The sequence below is a fragment of the Passer domesticus genome, chromosome 17 (genome assembly GCF_036417665.1).
Source record: "Passer domesticus isolate bPasDom1 chromosome 17, bPasDom1.hap1, whole genome shotgun sequence".
In the NCBI taxonomy this organism is placed as follows: domain Eukaryota; kingdom Metazoa; phylum Chordata; class Aves; order Passeriformes; family Passeridae; genus Passer; species Passer domesticus.
Genome location: NC_087490.1, coordinates 943,902 through 956,728, shown reverse-complemented (window position 1 = coordinate 956,728; position 12,827 = coordinate 943,902). Strand labels below are relative to the sequence as shown.

At 48.4% G+C, this 12,827-nt stretch overlaps 2 long non-coding RNA genes across 3 annotated transcripts; one reads left to right on the top strand and one right to left on the bottom strand.

The window, feature by feature from the left end:
- Positions 1-510: 510 nt before the first annotated feature.
- Positions 511-5,102, bottom strand: LOC135282769 (uncharacterized). Of its 2 annotated transcripts, none has more exons than XR_010348823.1 (2): positions 4,622-5,102; positions 511-611 (listed from the first exon to the last, which is right to left on the bottom strand). It is a non-coding gene; the product is annotated as an uncharacterized LOC135282769 (long non-coding RNA). The 2 variants fall into 2 exon arrangements; XR_010348824.1 differs by lacking the exon at positions 511-611 and adding an exon at positions 738-908.
- On the top strand, positions 4,792-12,013 carry LOC135282768 (uncharacterized). Its single transcript, XR_010348822.1, has 3 exons — positions 4,792-5,084; positions 8,375-8,433; positions 11,238-12,013. It is a non-coding gene; the product is annotated as an uncharacterized LOC135282768 (long non-coding RNA).
- The last annotated feature ends 814 nt before the right edge of the window (positions 12,014-12,827 follow it).

Sequence of the window (12,827 nt, the reverse complement as noted above, 5' to 3'; positions counted from 1 at the left end):
TAGTATACAAAAAAAAAATTCGATTTCTGATCTCTCCCTGAAATTTGGTGTCACTCTGGGGACATGACACAGGTGACAAAAAAGGCCAATTATATTACAAAGGGATATAAAATTGTCCCTAAGCCTCACCCAGTGTTACCAAAAAAACAAAAAAAAAAAGACTGGAACTGCAATTTTCCATCCAACTATATCAAAATATGAATTTTGGGTCATAATGAAGTTTTTCTTCTTAGTGGGACAATGACTAAATACTAAATATCAAATTGTCATGATGGTTCTTCACCCAAGAAAGTTTGGTTTGATTTTTCATGTCTCAGAGGAGAAGAGTTGGACAGGGATGTAATTCGTCTCAGGAATATGCCAGGTGAACCTCCAAAATATATAATAAAAAGATTCTTCTGAAATAAAATAAAGGGTGAAGCAATAGATCAAAAAACATTAGTGATAACACTCAACAGAACATTCCCAACATGGTGCGAGGAGTTACAAATGAATCTCCACACGAGAAGGTAAATCCCACTGTTTTTCTCTTATTGCTCCAAGCAAGCAAAATCCATACTCTGGGATACTGATTCCATAAAATATAGGACCCCCTCACTATGGAGAAGCACCTGAAATTGAGAAAAAACAACAATAATTGTGTTTTAGTGAGACATCATTTATGATGCTAAAATTCCAATGTGTTTCCATGGGAGGAGCAGCTCTGGGGCTTCTCAGACTGTAGGAAAAAAACCCTCTTGACATGGAAAAATGAATTTATTTTCCTTTCCAGACCTTTTACTATTGTTGTTTGTTCCTTACAGTAGGGCTGGAGTCACATCTGGCTCTGAGCACCTAATACTGGCACCTGCTTATTCCCGAATATCAAAAGGTTCCTCAGTGGACATTCTTGTTTAGCTTCACATTTCCTGTTGAAATCAAATAAAATTCCCCCAAAATGAGCTCAAAATGCCCCAAAATATTATTCAAATAATTATGATTATTAATTTATTATGTTCTTGTTGCCACACAAGTGTCCCAACAGCTCCTGTGCATCTCCCCTTGCCCAGGGAGAGCTGGGGCCTCACAGATCCAGCCCTGACCTTTCAAAAGGCTGGAAAAAGCCCAGGAAGGTTGGAGGAAATGCAGCGATCCAAAGCCTAAGGAAAATGCCTTGCCCAGAGTGATTCCAGAGCTGAGCCTGGCTCATTAGGAGCAGGACAGAGCTGATGTGATTGCAGCATACAGACAACCTTGGGTGGTTTTTCCCATCCCCTAAGGAAAGGCTTTGCCCAGGAGTGGTTTGGGAGCAGCCCAGGATTTAGCAGGGGCTGTAAAGGAGCAGCTGCTGCAGTAAAGCTGCAATTTTACAGCTCCAGGCAGGCAGGGAACGCCGCTTGGATCTGCTCACCAGGGTGGGAGGGCTCCAGGAGCAAGGAGAGATTTGGTGATCCCGGTGGGAGGCAGGTCCCACAGCAAGGAATGGCCCAGGGATCCAGGGAAATGCTGCTGCGCCCACAGCCCTGGACCCTCAGGGGGCTTGGATTCAGCTCCTCAGGAGCAGAATTCCTGATATCTATTCCTACCCCGGCGGCTTCTGAGCCCTGCCAAGATCACAGGGGCAAAGGTGTGAGCTGGGGAATCCCAGCGTGGAACAGGGAGAGATCTTGGGATCAAACCATCCCTCCTCCTCTTCCTCATTTTCCTTCTCCTCCTCCTCCTCGTTTTCCTTCTTCCCCTCTTCCTCCTCCCCCTGCCTGCCTCAGAAGAGCCTGGTGCAGTGCAGTGACCTTCCCAGCTGGGAGTGCAGGGGCTGCAGGATGCACCCGGCTGCTCCCAGGGTCCCCAAACCATTCAGGTTGGAAAAGCCCTCCAAAATCATCAAACCTAAAAGTGCCCAGGCCACCACTGCCCCATGCCCCAAGTGCCACATCCCCATGGCTTTGGTGACTCCACCAGTGCCCTGGGCAGCTGTGCCAGTGCCTGACCACCCTTTCCACAGATCCAGCCTAAAAAACCTGATATCCAATATCCACTTTTCCCTCTTTTTGGCTGCATTTGGTGTATTTTCCTTGACTAAAGCACCCCAAACCCTGAGCTCTTGCTCTGCTGTCAGGCTGGACGAGTGCTTGGAAGAAAAGCCTTCCCAGCTTATTATGGATTCAGACATCTCTTCATCTGGAGTTGCCTGAGGTCCTGGAAATAATCGTGTCTTTCAGGAAGAACATCATTCTGAGGTGAATAAAAATCACTCAGCACTTTAATGAGACCATTACATTTCACTGTGCCTTTCCCTCTTCCACAAGGTCTTCCAGGAGGAGAAACAGCTCAGATCTACCTGCTCATGGAAACATGTCCATGAGTCAGGGATTTTGTCAGGGAATTCTCCCCCACCTCCCCAAATTCTGCATCTTCACCCCCACCCTGAGTGAGCTTCACCCCTGGTTCTGCTGAGTGAGCTTTGAGCTTCTCCTTCTCCTGGGACAGCCCTTTCTGAGGAAGTTTTGGGCCCTGAAAGTTGTGGAGTAGGAATCCAAACAAATGTCACCCTCCATGAGAAAAAGAAATAATTAGAGTTCTGGAAAAAAATCCTATTAAAAAAGATTCATTTAAGCTACACTTCCAAAGAGGGAGCCTGGAGCAGCTCTTCCCAGGGGGATGCCCCACAGAAGGACCTGCTGGAAGTGCCCCAGCCAGGAATGTGCCCAGAGGGAGGAGGAGGATGGAACTTGAAGCCCCAGTTAACCCTTTGCAGGCCATAGTTAATTTCCAAGTGATTCCTGATAATCAGATTATTTTCCATGCAGAAATTTAATCCTATTACTTCTAATTATGCCCCAATGTGCAAAGCTAAACAAATCCCATCTTTTTGTTCTCCGTGCCCTCCAAGAAAGTGATTATATTCCATCTCGAGTCGTTATCCATAAGTATCTCTTTTAATCATTTCTGCATTCAGCCCCTCCAGACCTCAATTATTTCTGCTCCCTCTTCATGTCTTGCAATGTTTTTGCTGTTACAAACTCCTACAACTCCTTCTCTGGGTCTTACAGACCCTAAAGAGATACTCAGGGGTCATGAAATATTTTTCAGTTACAGTTTACAAGCAATATTTTAATTTTTTCATGTGTCCAAACAGCAATTTCTTTGGAAAAGTGGAAGATTTTAATAAGAAGCAGCAAACCTCAATGTGATAATTATTGGCAAAATTATTTTTGTTGTTCTTATCACCATTTTGTCTCCAAAATTTGCATAATTGCTGGGTGTTGATTAGAAAAGTCCCATTTTTCTGCTAAAGGCTTTGGCAGGAGCCAATCATTTCAAGGTTCCTCACAGAGCAGAGCTCTTCAGGGAATACAGAAGGGAAGGGAAGGAGCAGTCCTGAGCCATTTTTCCTTGGCAGGATGATGGAAATGATTCCCTGGTGTAGGACACGGGAGCTGCCCTTTAGCTGAAGATTTCAGCTCTGCTCCTACAGAGATGGGGAAATTCTGCTGAGTTGGGAGGCACTAAATCACGGGATCATAGAATTCCAGGCTGGTTTGGGCTGGAAGGGACCTTAAATCCCATCTCATTCCACAGGCAGGAACACCTTCCACTATCCCAGGTTGCTCCCAGACCTGTCCTGGACATTCCCAGGGATGGAGAGTCCCCTCCCATGGCTCTGGAAGTGCTGCCACTCTCTGAGTGCCACTCTCTGTGCCCAGCTCCCTCAAGGGGACGGTTCTGGAGCAGAATGGTGACAGAAGTGCTTCCAAAGCCGTTAAAGCTGGGAGTGAATGAGCAGTACACAGAAGACACCCATGAGGCTGCAGGGAAGAGATGTTTGCCCAATTTTTGGTGAGAATTCCCAGGATTTCACATTTCAGAACAGAGAACTTTTTTTTTTTTTTTTTTTTTTTTTTTTTTTTTTTTTTTAAACCAACAAATTGTCTCCAGGAGCTCTTTGAGTCCCTGAACACCAGTGTCTGTCCCTAAAGGACATGTATTATGAAGTGCTGGCATGGCTGGGTGTCCCTGCCACCTTTGTCACCTGCCAGCTGTGGCATCATTGTCATGATGCCACCAGGAGCAGCTGGAGGTCATTTTTGATGGCATCTCCCAGTGATGTGACATGTCAGGGTGAGCACCCGCCCAGGATGAGAGCAGGCACAGGCTGAGGGACTTGACTCCTTCAAGTGTGCTCTACTGTAAACACACAGCGAGCCCCGTGGCAGGGAAGAGCGATGCATCTGACTCCATGTTGTCAGAAGGCTAATTTATTACTATTATACTATATTATATTAAAGAATACTATACTATACTAGAGAATACAGAAAGGATACTTACTTAATGCTAAAAAGATAATAATGAAAACTCTTGACTCTTTCCAGAGTCCCAACACACCCTGGCACTGATTGGCCAATGAGTCAAAACAACTCACAGCAGAATCCAGTGAAACAATCACCTGTGGGTAAACAATCTCCAAACACATTCCACACAAGCACAACACAGGAGAAGCAAATGAGATAAGAATCGTTTTCCTTTTCTCTGAGGCCTCTCTCACTGCCTTTCAGCTTCCCAGGAGAAAAACCCTGGGCGAAGGAATCATGTTCAGAGAATGTGAATGCCACAGCGCTCAGGAGACAAAACTATGGAGAAATACCTGGGAGTCTTCAGGAATGCACAGCAGCTTTCCTCTTTTCTCAGAGACAATACCTGGTGTCAGGGAGTTATCCCAGTAAAGCAGAAGGAGGGGAAAACCACTCCTAATTGGATCTCCATGCTTGGATCTGCCATTCCAGAGGGAACTGAGTCTGTCAGAGGGGAGGGCTGAGGGTCAGAGCAACTTCTGCCCTCATCAACTCCACAGCCTCTGGAATTCTCCTGAGCTCCACCTCCCAGTGCCAGGAACCCTTTGCCATCACATCACATTCTAGGATTCTCCTGAGCTCCATTTCTAAGTGCCAGGAACCCTCTGACATCACATCCACAGCCTCTGGGATTCTCCTGGCCTCCATCTCTCAGTGCCAGGAATCCTTTGACATCACATCCACAGCCTCTGGGATTCTCCTGAGCTCCACCTCCCAGTGCCAGGAACCCTTTGGCTTCACCTGCACAGCCCAAATGTGAGATTTATGGGTGGAATTTCCAAGGAATTCACTTACACAGGGTTGGAGCAGGTTGCACCCCAGAGCTGTATTTGCTGCCTGTCAGAAGCACCTGAATTCCAGGATGGTTTTTCCCTGGAAAACACGGCACTGGTGTATTTTGTTAGCAATGGCCTTTCCCTAGCCAAGAGCCAAAATCCCCCATGGTTTGGCCTCCTGGTTTCTCACGCGCAGGGCCCATGGATCCTTCTGGGCCTCCTGGACAGAAGGATTCCTACATACAACATTTTCTCCCTGATTTTATCTGAGCTCTTACAGACTGTCCCTCTCCATGATGGGACAGATCTGGAAGCATGGAAAAGTTGCTTGGAAAGGACAACTGGTGCCTCCATTCCAGCTTCTCTTTCTTTGGGAAAGATCCTCCTTTCCCAAATCCCAGATCATCCCTACCCTATTTCCAACCAGCAGGTCAAGAGCTGAGGTGCTTCCACTTGCTGGAACACTCACTCAGATAAAGGTATTCCTAAAATCCAATCTAAAATTCCCGGTCTGGGGATGTTAATTCACCACTGCTGGGTTTAGAGCCATGGAGTCATTAAAGTTGGAAAAGACCTTTAAGGACATCAAGTCCAATCAACAGGCATGGGTTTTATGTACTTTTAGTGACAACAATACAATGTAAACCAGAAGTATTTTGGATTTTCCCCCAGGATTGCTGGAATGGGAAGTGGAGACAGAAATTCCTGGTCTCCCTCATTCATTTTGGGTAAAAAAATTAGTGATTCCTAAATCAGAACATGTCATTCAGGCATTTCCAGAGTCTGTCAGCACAGACTTAAGCTGTAGATTGTCACATCCCCAAGGTCTCATCCACCCAACATAGCCCGATCCACTGCCAAAATTATTTCTTTCCCTGGGGATCCCTTGGTGCACCAAGATTTCTCTTGATGCTATATTTCTTCAGAAAAAGAAAAAAAAAAGAGAGAAAGAAAGAAAAAAAAAGCTTTAAAGTCTTGTTCCGATTTGTTGGAATTGAAATTAGGCTTGATTTGTTTTGAGCTGGGCTTAGTGGAAGAGTCCATTACAAAATTAGGAGCAAAAGGAAACATCAGAACTGCAATTCCAGCATGAAAGAAGTTCTTGATGGAAAGGACAATGCTGAGCTCCATTGTCACAGGCAGAGGATTGAGCTGTGTCCCAACAGAACTGCAGAGCCAAGAGAAACTTTGGAAAGGGGGGGATTTTTGGAGCAAATTATTGTCCTTGTTAGAAAAATGTCTTGAACAGGAATTTGATCTTCCATAAGAAATAAGAAAAGCTTTGGAATGCCATCCAAAATCTCTTCACAAAGGGATATTTCAGACAATTCCTTTCTTTGGAGTTTTTTTTACATTTCTTTCTGAGTGGAGAGGCACAATTTGGATTTTTAGGAAAAACCTGTGTATTTCATGAAAAAAAAAAAACCCACACAATTATACTTGTTGGTACTGCTATAGCAGCAGAGTGGTTGATGAAATGTTTCCCTGGAATAAATCTACCATTGTTCCATAACTCAATTTTATTAACATGCCTGGAAAGAATTTTAACAATTCCAGGTAATATTGAGGTAATGGCTACCAAAAACCCAGGTGTGGTGGCCACCCCTGACAGCACAGAGTTAACCACGCATTCCCAAATCATCCCCACCCAAACCACACCTGCCCAAATCAGCCCTTCCCAAATCATCCCCACCCAATTCAGCCCTCCCCAAAACTTCTTTTTACAAAACCTCCCTACCCAAACCATCCTTTCCCAGATATTCCCCACCCAAATCATCCCAACCCAAACCATCCCTTCCCACATCATCCCCTCCAAAATCAGCTCAACGCTCAACCCAAATCAATAATTCCTAAATTGTCCCCTCCCAAATCTTCCCTTCCGAAACTATTCCCACCCAAATCAGCCCTTCCCAAAGCAGATCCTCCCACATCCTCCCTACCCAAACCCAAAACTTCCCTTCCCAAATCATCGCCACCCAAACGACATCTGCCCAAATCAGATTGTGGAGAGAGGAACGAGCCAGAGCAAACCCAAGGAAAACATGGGGAAATAAGGACCCCAACAGGGGAATGGGGAGAGAAGTAGAGAACAGGGAAATACAGGTCCTGCACCAGGGGAGGAACAACCAGGACAGGCTGGGGGGACCTGCTGGAGCAGCTCTGTGAGGAAGGACGTGGGGACAGCGAGGTGTCCCTGAGCCAGGAGAGTGACCTGGGGCCCAGTGGGATCCTGGGGGCATCAGGAAGAGCATTGCCAGCAGGGCAGGGGTGATCCTGCCCCTGTGCCCAGCCCTGGGGGCACCTCTGGGTGCTGTGTCCAGCTCTGGCTCCTCAGCACAGGAGGGACAGGAGCTCCTGGAGCTGAGCAAGGGCCTGGAGCAGCTCGGTGCCCAGGAAAGGCTGAGGGAGCTGGGGCTGCTCAGCCGGGAGAGGAGCCCCAGTGAGAGGGGCCTCGGCCCTGCCTGTGCCTGGGTGTCCCTGTCTTTCTGTCCCAGTGTGTCCCAGTCTGTCCCAGTGTGTCCCAGTGTGTCCCAGTCTGTCCCAGTGTGTCCCAGTCTGTCCCTGTGTGCAGGCTCAGGGCAGCCCCAGGCTCTGCTCCAGGCCCAGCCATGGCCCCAGAGCCACGGGCAGGGCCTGAGCCCAGGAGCTGCCCCTGCCCAGGAGGCAGAACTGCTGCCCTGGGCAGTGCCAGCCCTGACAGAGCCCAGAGAGGCTCTGGGGTCTCCTCCCTGGGGCCGTGGCAGAGCTGTGAGCACACCCTGCTGTGCCCTGAGCTCTGGGATGGCCCTGCTGGAGCAGGGAGGTGACACCAGGGACCCTCTGGGCTCCTTCCAGCCTGACCCATCCGGGGGGAGCCCTCTTCCCATTGCAGGAGCACAGCAGAGCCTGTGCTGACCCTGCAGCCACCCCTCACCTCTGTGCTGCATTCCCTCACCTCCTGCAAGGAGAGAACAGCTGTGTTTTCCTGCCATCTCTTGGGGCTCTTCCATACCTCACCAAATATCGTTGCAGAGAGACACATTACTGTGTTTACAGCGCTCTGTTTACAGGAGATGCTCTCGATTTAGGGGTTTTATTATGATATTTTATTTTTATGGCTCTCCGCATGATCTGTTTGTTTGCATTAACTTCAGTTGAAGGTTTCATAATCTGATTATGGGGAGCAGGGCTTGGGAAGAAGTTATAAAACACTCAGAGTGCAGCGATGCACCTGCACTCCTGAGCACCGGCTGGGTTTGCTCCTTGATCCTCAACTTCTTCCTTCCCCAGGGCTTTTTCTGGAGATGAGGGACTCCAATGGATCTGTGGCCAGGAAAAGGGATGGAAAGGTAACACCAGAAGGACTTGCTCCTTAACTTTCACGGTGCTTCCTGGCTGTGTCCAGTGACCCAGGACCTGCCTGTGCATGGGTTTAACAGGGCCATGGGTTTGTGTCCAGTGACCCAGGACCTGTCTGTGCATGGGTTTAACAGGGCCATGGGTTTGTGTCCAGTGACCCAGGACCTGCCTGTGCATGGGTTTAACAGGGCCATGGGTTTGTCCAGCCCAGGCCTGGACAGTCATGGACCACAGGGGTTGGTGGGGGTGGGAAATGGCTCTGCCTGACTGTGAGGGACAGAGATGTCCCTGTGTGTTTCTGACCCCCTGTCCCATGGTCCTGTCTTTGTGTTGGACACAACATTAAGGTAACATCCTTTCAATGGATCCATGGAATGGATTCATGTCACCTATTTTTCTTGAAAGAGGAGAATTCAGCTGAAAACCAGCTAAACAGCTTCTGGTCCAGAAGGTGCAGCTCCTGGTTCAGTTTTGGGTTCCACAAGATGGGACAGATCGAAGGCTATTGGAGAGCACCCAAAGGAGGCTGTGAAGATGGTGGAGGGTCTTGAGGGGAATCTTGGGCTGAGGGCACTTGGAATGTTCAGCTGGAGCAGAGGACACTGAGGGGAGACTCCTCAGGGGCTGCAGCTCCTCCCGAGGGGTGGCTCCAATTCCTGCTCTGGGACTGGGACAGGAGCCAGGGAATGGCTGCAGGGCCAGGGCAGCTCAGGCTGAGCTCAGGGCAAGGTTCTTCCCCCAGAGGGTGCTGGCACTGCCCAGGCTCCCCAGGGAATGGGCACGGCCCCGAGGCTGCCAGAGCTCCAGAAGCCTTTGGACAGCACTGCCAGGGATGGACAGGGTGGGGTTGTTGGGGGTCTGGGCAGGGCCAAGAGCTGGGCTGGATGATCCTGGGGGTCCCAGCTCAAGATATTCCAGGATTCTGTGACTCTATGCCATCCCCAGCTGCTGATGGAGGTATCCCAAGTGAGAATGATCCCTGCTTATCCTTTTGTTTCCTCAAGTGTAGGGAAAGAAGTTTCTGGAGTGGGTGACCTCAGGCCAGGTTTTGTCACCATCATTTCAGTGCCACCCCCTGCCCTGAGCTATGGCAGGAAGGACCTGGCAGAGAGAAAACATTTGCATCTTTCCTGAGTGCATCACATTTACCTCCAGCATCTTTTCTTTGACTAATTGGATCCAAGCAGAGAAAGAGCTCAATAATTCTCTTTTTCCCTCATGCCAGCAACTGGCAAATTGCAGGAAAGATGAGCCTGGAGCCAGATGTTGGCCAGGAAATAAATTTGCCCTTGAGCAAAAGGACTTCCAGCCATTATTTTCCACTCTGAACATGCATCAGAACAATACAGGAATTAAAGTCAGGAGGGCTTTTTCTGGCAATTTCTTCCCAAAAAATCAAGGGAGGGGTTGACCGAGATCTTTGATATCCCAGGGCTTTTTATTCCAAATCACAAGACTTGCAAATTTCCACGTGAATCTTGGGAATCAGCTGTCCCAGGGCCAACTGATTTAGGGCTTCAGCCTCCATCTGCTGGGGAATTTCAAAGGAATGGAGATGTCTAAAAAAGCAGATCTAGGATAGGGTTTCCAGAAGCTCAGAAGCCTCTGTAACCCAGAAAAGTGTCTGGCAAGTTTGATGAGAACAGAACTTCCTGAGGGATGGAAGAGGAGGTTTTTTACCATTTTCAGAGCTGCAGGAGCTCGTGGTGGAGCAGCTGTTCTGCACCCCAGGAAATGTTTGTCTCCCAGACATCACACTTTTCTCTCCAAGAAGACCCAAAGTGGAAGCTGTGATTCTTTTGGGTAAATAGAGGTCTCCAAAGGCATCTGGTTCTGCTGGGCAAGGGAGGGGATTGTCCTGCTCTGCTCTGGGCTGGGACAGCCTCACCTCCAGTGTTGGTGGCGGTTTTGGGTGCTGCAATATCAGGAAGATCTAAAGGTGTGGGAAAGCATCCAAAGGAACGACACAGGGATGAGAAAGAGTTTGGGAGGAGCAGCTGAGGGCACTCCAGGGCAAAGCTGGACTGGCAGGTCCTGGTGGGACCCTTCCAGCTCAGGATATTCCATAATTCCATGATTCCAGGTAAAGGGCTACAGCCCATCCCTGCCTTCCTGCAGCTGGCACCCAGCTTGGATTTGGGACAGTGCAGGGAATCTGCTGTGCACAGGAACATCAGGGATTCTCCCTCTTCAGTCTGCCCTTTGTCCTCAGACTTGCTGACATGGTTGTGCCACAAAGGAATCTGCATCTCCTGCAAAATAGAGGGAAATTGGGGATGGAGAAGTTCATCATCATAAAACAGAGGAACCCTGGGAATTTCCATCCTTGGAATGTGACAACATCGACTGGGCAAGACCCTGAGCAAGCCCAAGTGACTTTGAAAATGACCCTGCCCTGAGTGAGGGTCGCACCAGGAAAGCTCCAGAGGTCCCTTCCCACAGGAAGGAATTATCCTCTCGTATGGAAAGCACCAAGCAGAATCCAGCCAGGTGTCCTGCTCCAGCAGCAGAGGCAGAAATCTTGCTGCAATTTTCGTAGGAATATCAACCTGCTCGTGTGGAACTGGGGAAAAGGACCCTCAAAAGCACCAGGAAAAGGGAGCAGCAGCACAGAAGTGCTGCCAGAGCACGAAGGAGCTGATCAAGGCAGCCAGCTTGGAAAATCAGCCCTTCCCTGTTCCCCACAAGGCAGATCCCTGTACTTAACCCTGCACATCCCTCTGAACCTCTGTGCTGCAAGTGCTGCCTCCATCCTCATTTTCCTTTTAATTGTTTCAATCCCTACTAATTGCAGGGCCAGCTGCTTCCAGAGAGGATGAACAGGCAGGTTCCAAGGCAGCAGCTGCTGGACAAACAACAGACCCCAACTTCAGCCCCTGGGTGCTTCCATTGGAGGAATGTCATTCCCTGCTCACCAAGCACTGGAAGCTCTTGCCAAATCAGTTGTTTGATCCTGGGTCAGGCTTAAATATGGACTTCTCCAACAGCTCAAAAAGCCTTTCCCACCTGAATTATCACATCTCTTTCTACTTTAGAATGGGGGGACTCAGTCAAAGCTTGAGTATCCTGTCCAAATCTATGAACAGAGGCAGGGCCAACCCCCAGATTTCCCTTTCTTCATTATCAGAGACTACTAAAGCAGGAAAAAAAGCTTTTCATTGGGAAAAAAAAGTCTGAAAAATATTTTTGAGAGATAACACACTCTAAATTGTGTATTTTTCAAATAAATAATTTTTTATCCCCCCTTGCTATCTCATACCAAACTCACAATTTTTGCCTACACACACCTTATTTTAAGCAGAAAAGAGGATATTTCCCCATTTTGTGCAGAACTGGTGGTGAGATTTATGCAGAATTCCAGTGGCAGATGTGATGAGCACAGCAATGAGCTCTGGTTTGAGGCTGCAGAATGGAAACAGAGTCAGCATTCCACAGTCCTTGGCTGGAATGTTCTTTTGCACTTAGCAGGAAGTGAGAGCAGGTGGATCCACAGCAGCCTGTGTATCCCATGGAGTGCTGAGGATGGAATAATTCTGCTGATTTTGGGGTTCCTCTCCCTGGGGTGTGTACCACGATGAGCTGTGGGTGCTTCTGGGGGTGTTGGGGTGGGTTCAGAGACCAGCCCTGGGGATTTTGGACTTCTCCAGGGAAGAACCAGTAACTGGGAAGGATCAATAAGAACATTACCAGTAAAATCAGGTAATTTTTTAATAAATGTTTCCAGAAAGCCACCTGAAACACCAGAGGGTCTGATGGAATGGCTTCAAATGACCTTCAGGCTGCTGCCAGTCCCATTTCAGTCCCTTTCACACATCCAGAGATGGGGATTCCAGCATTGCCCTGTTCCAGGGCCTCAGCACCCTTCCTATGCAGAAACTTTCCCAAAATCCGCCCTGAGCCTGCCCTGGCCCAGCCTGAGGCTGTTCCCTCTCTCCTGTCCCTGTTCCCTGGAGCAGAGCCTGACTCCCCCGGCTGTCCCCTCCTGTCAGGAGCTGTGCAGAGCCACAAGGTCCCCCCTGAGCCTGAGTTCTGGACAGTTCCTCAGGGCAGAAGTGCCTTTGACCAGCTCTGCACTTTGTCACACCCAAATCACACATTTTTAGTGTTAAATGTGAGGATTTCTGGCCTTATCTCCAGCAGTTCTCTTGAATATTGCTTAAACCCTCCCCTAACCTAAAAAAAACCCAACCCAAACTAAAAAAAAAAATCCAAACAAACCAAATTAAAATTAAAGGGTTTATTAACTTCCCTTCCTAAGAACAGAGGAGATCCTTCGGGATGGTCTCAGTCTGGTTATGGCACTTCATTTACTTAAACCAGGTTTAAGGTAGAACAACTGCCTTCATTCACTTAAATCTGGCCTAAGACAGAGCTTTGCAAACCC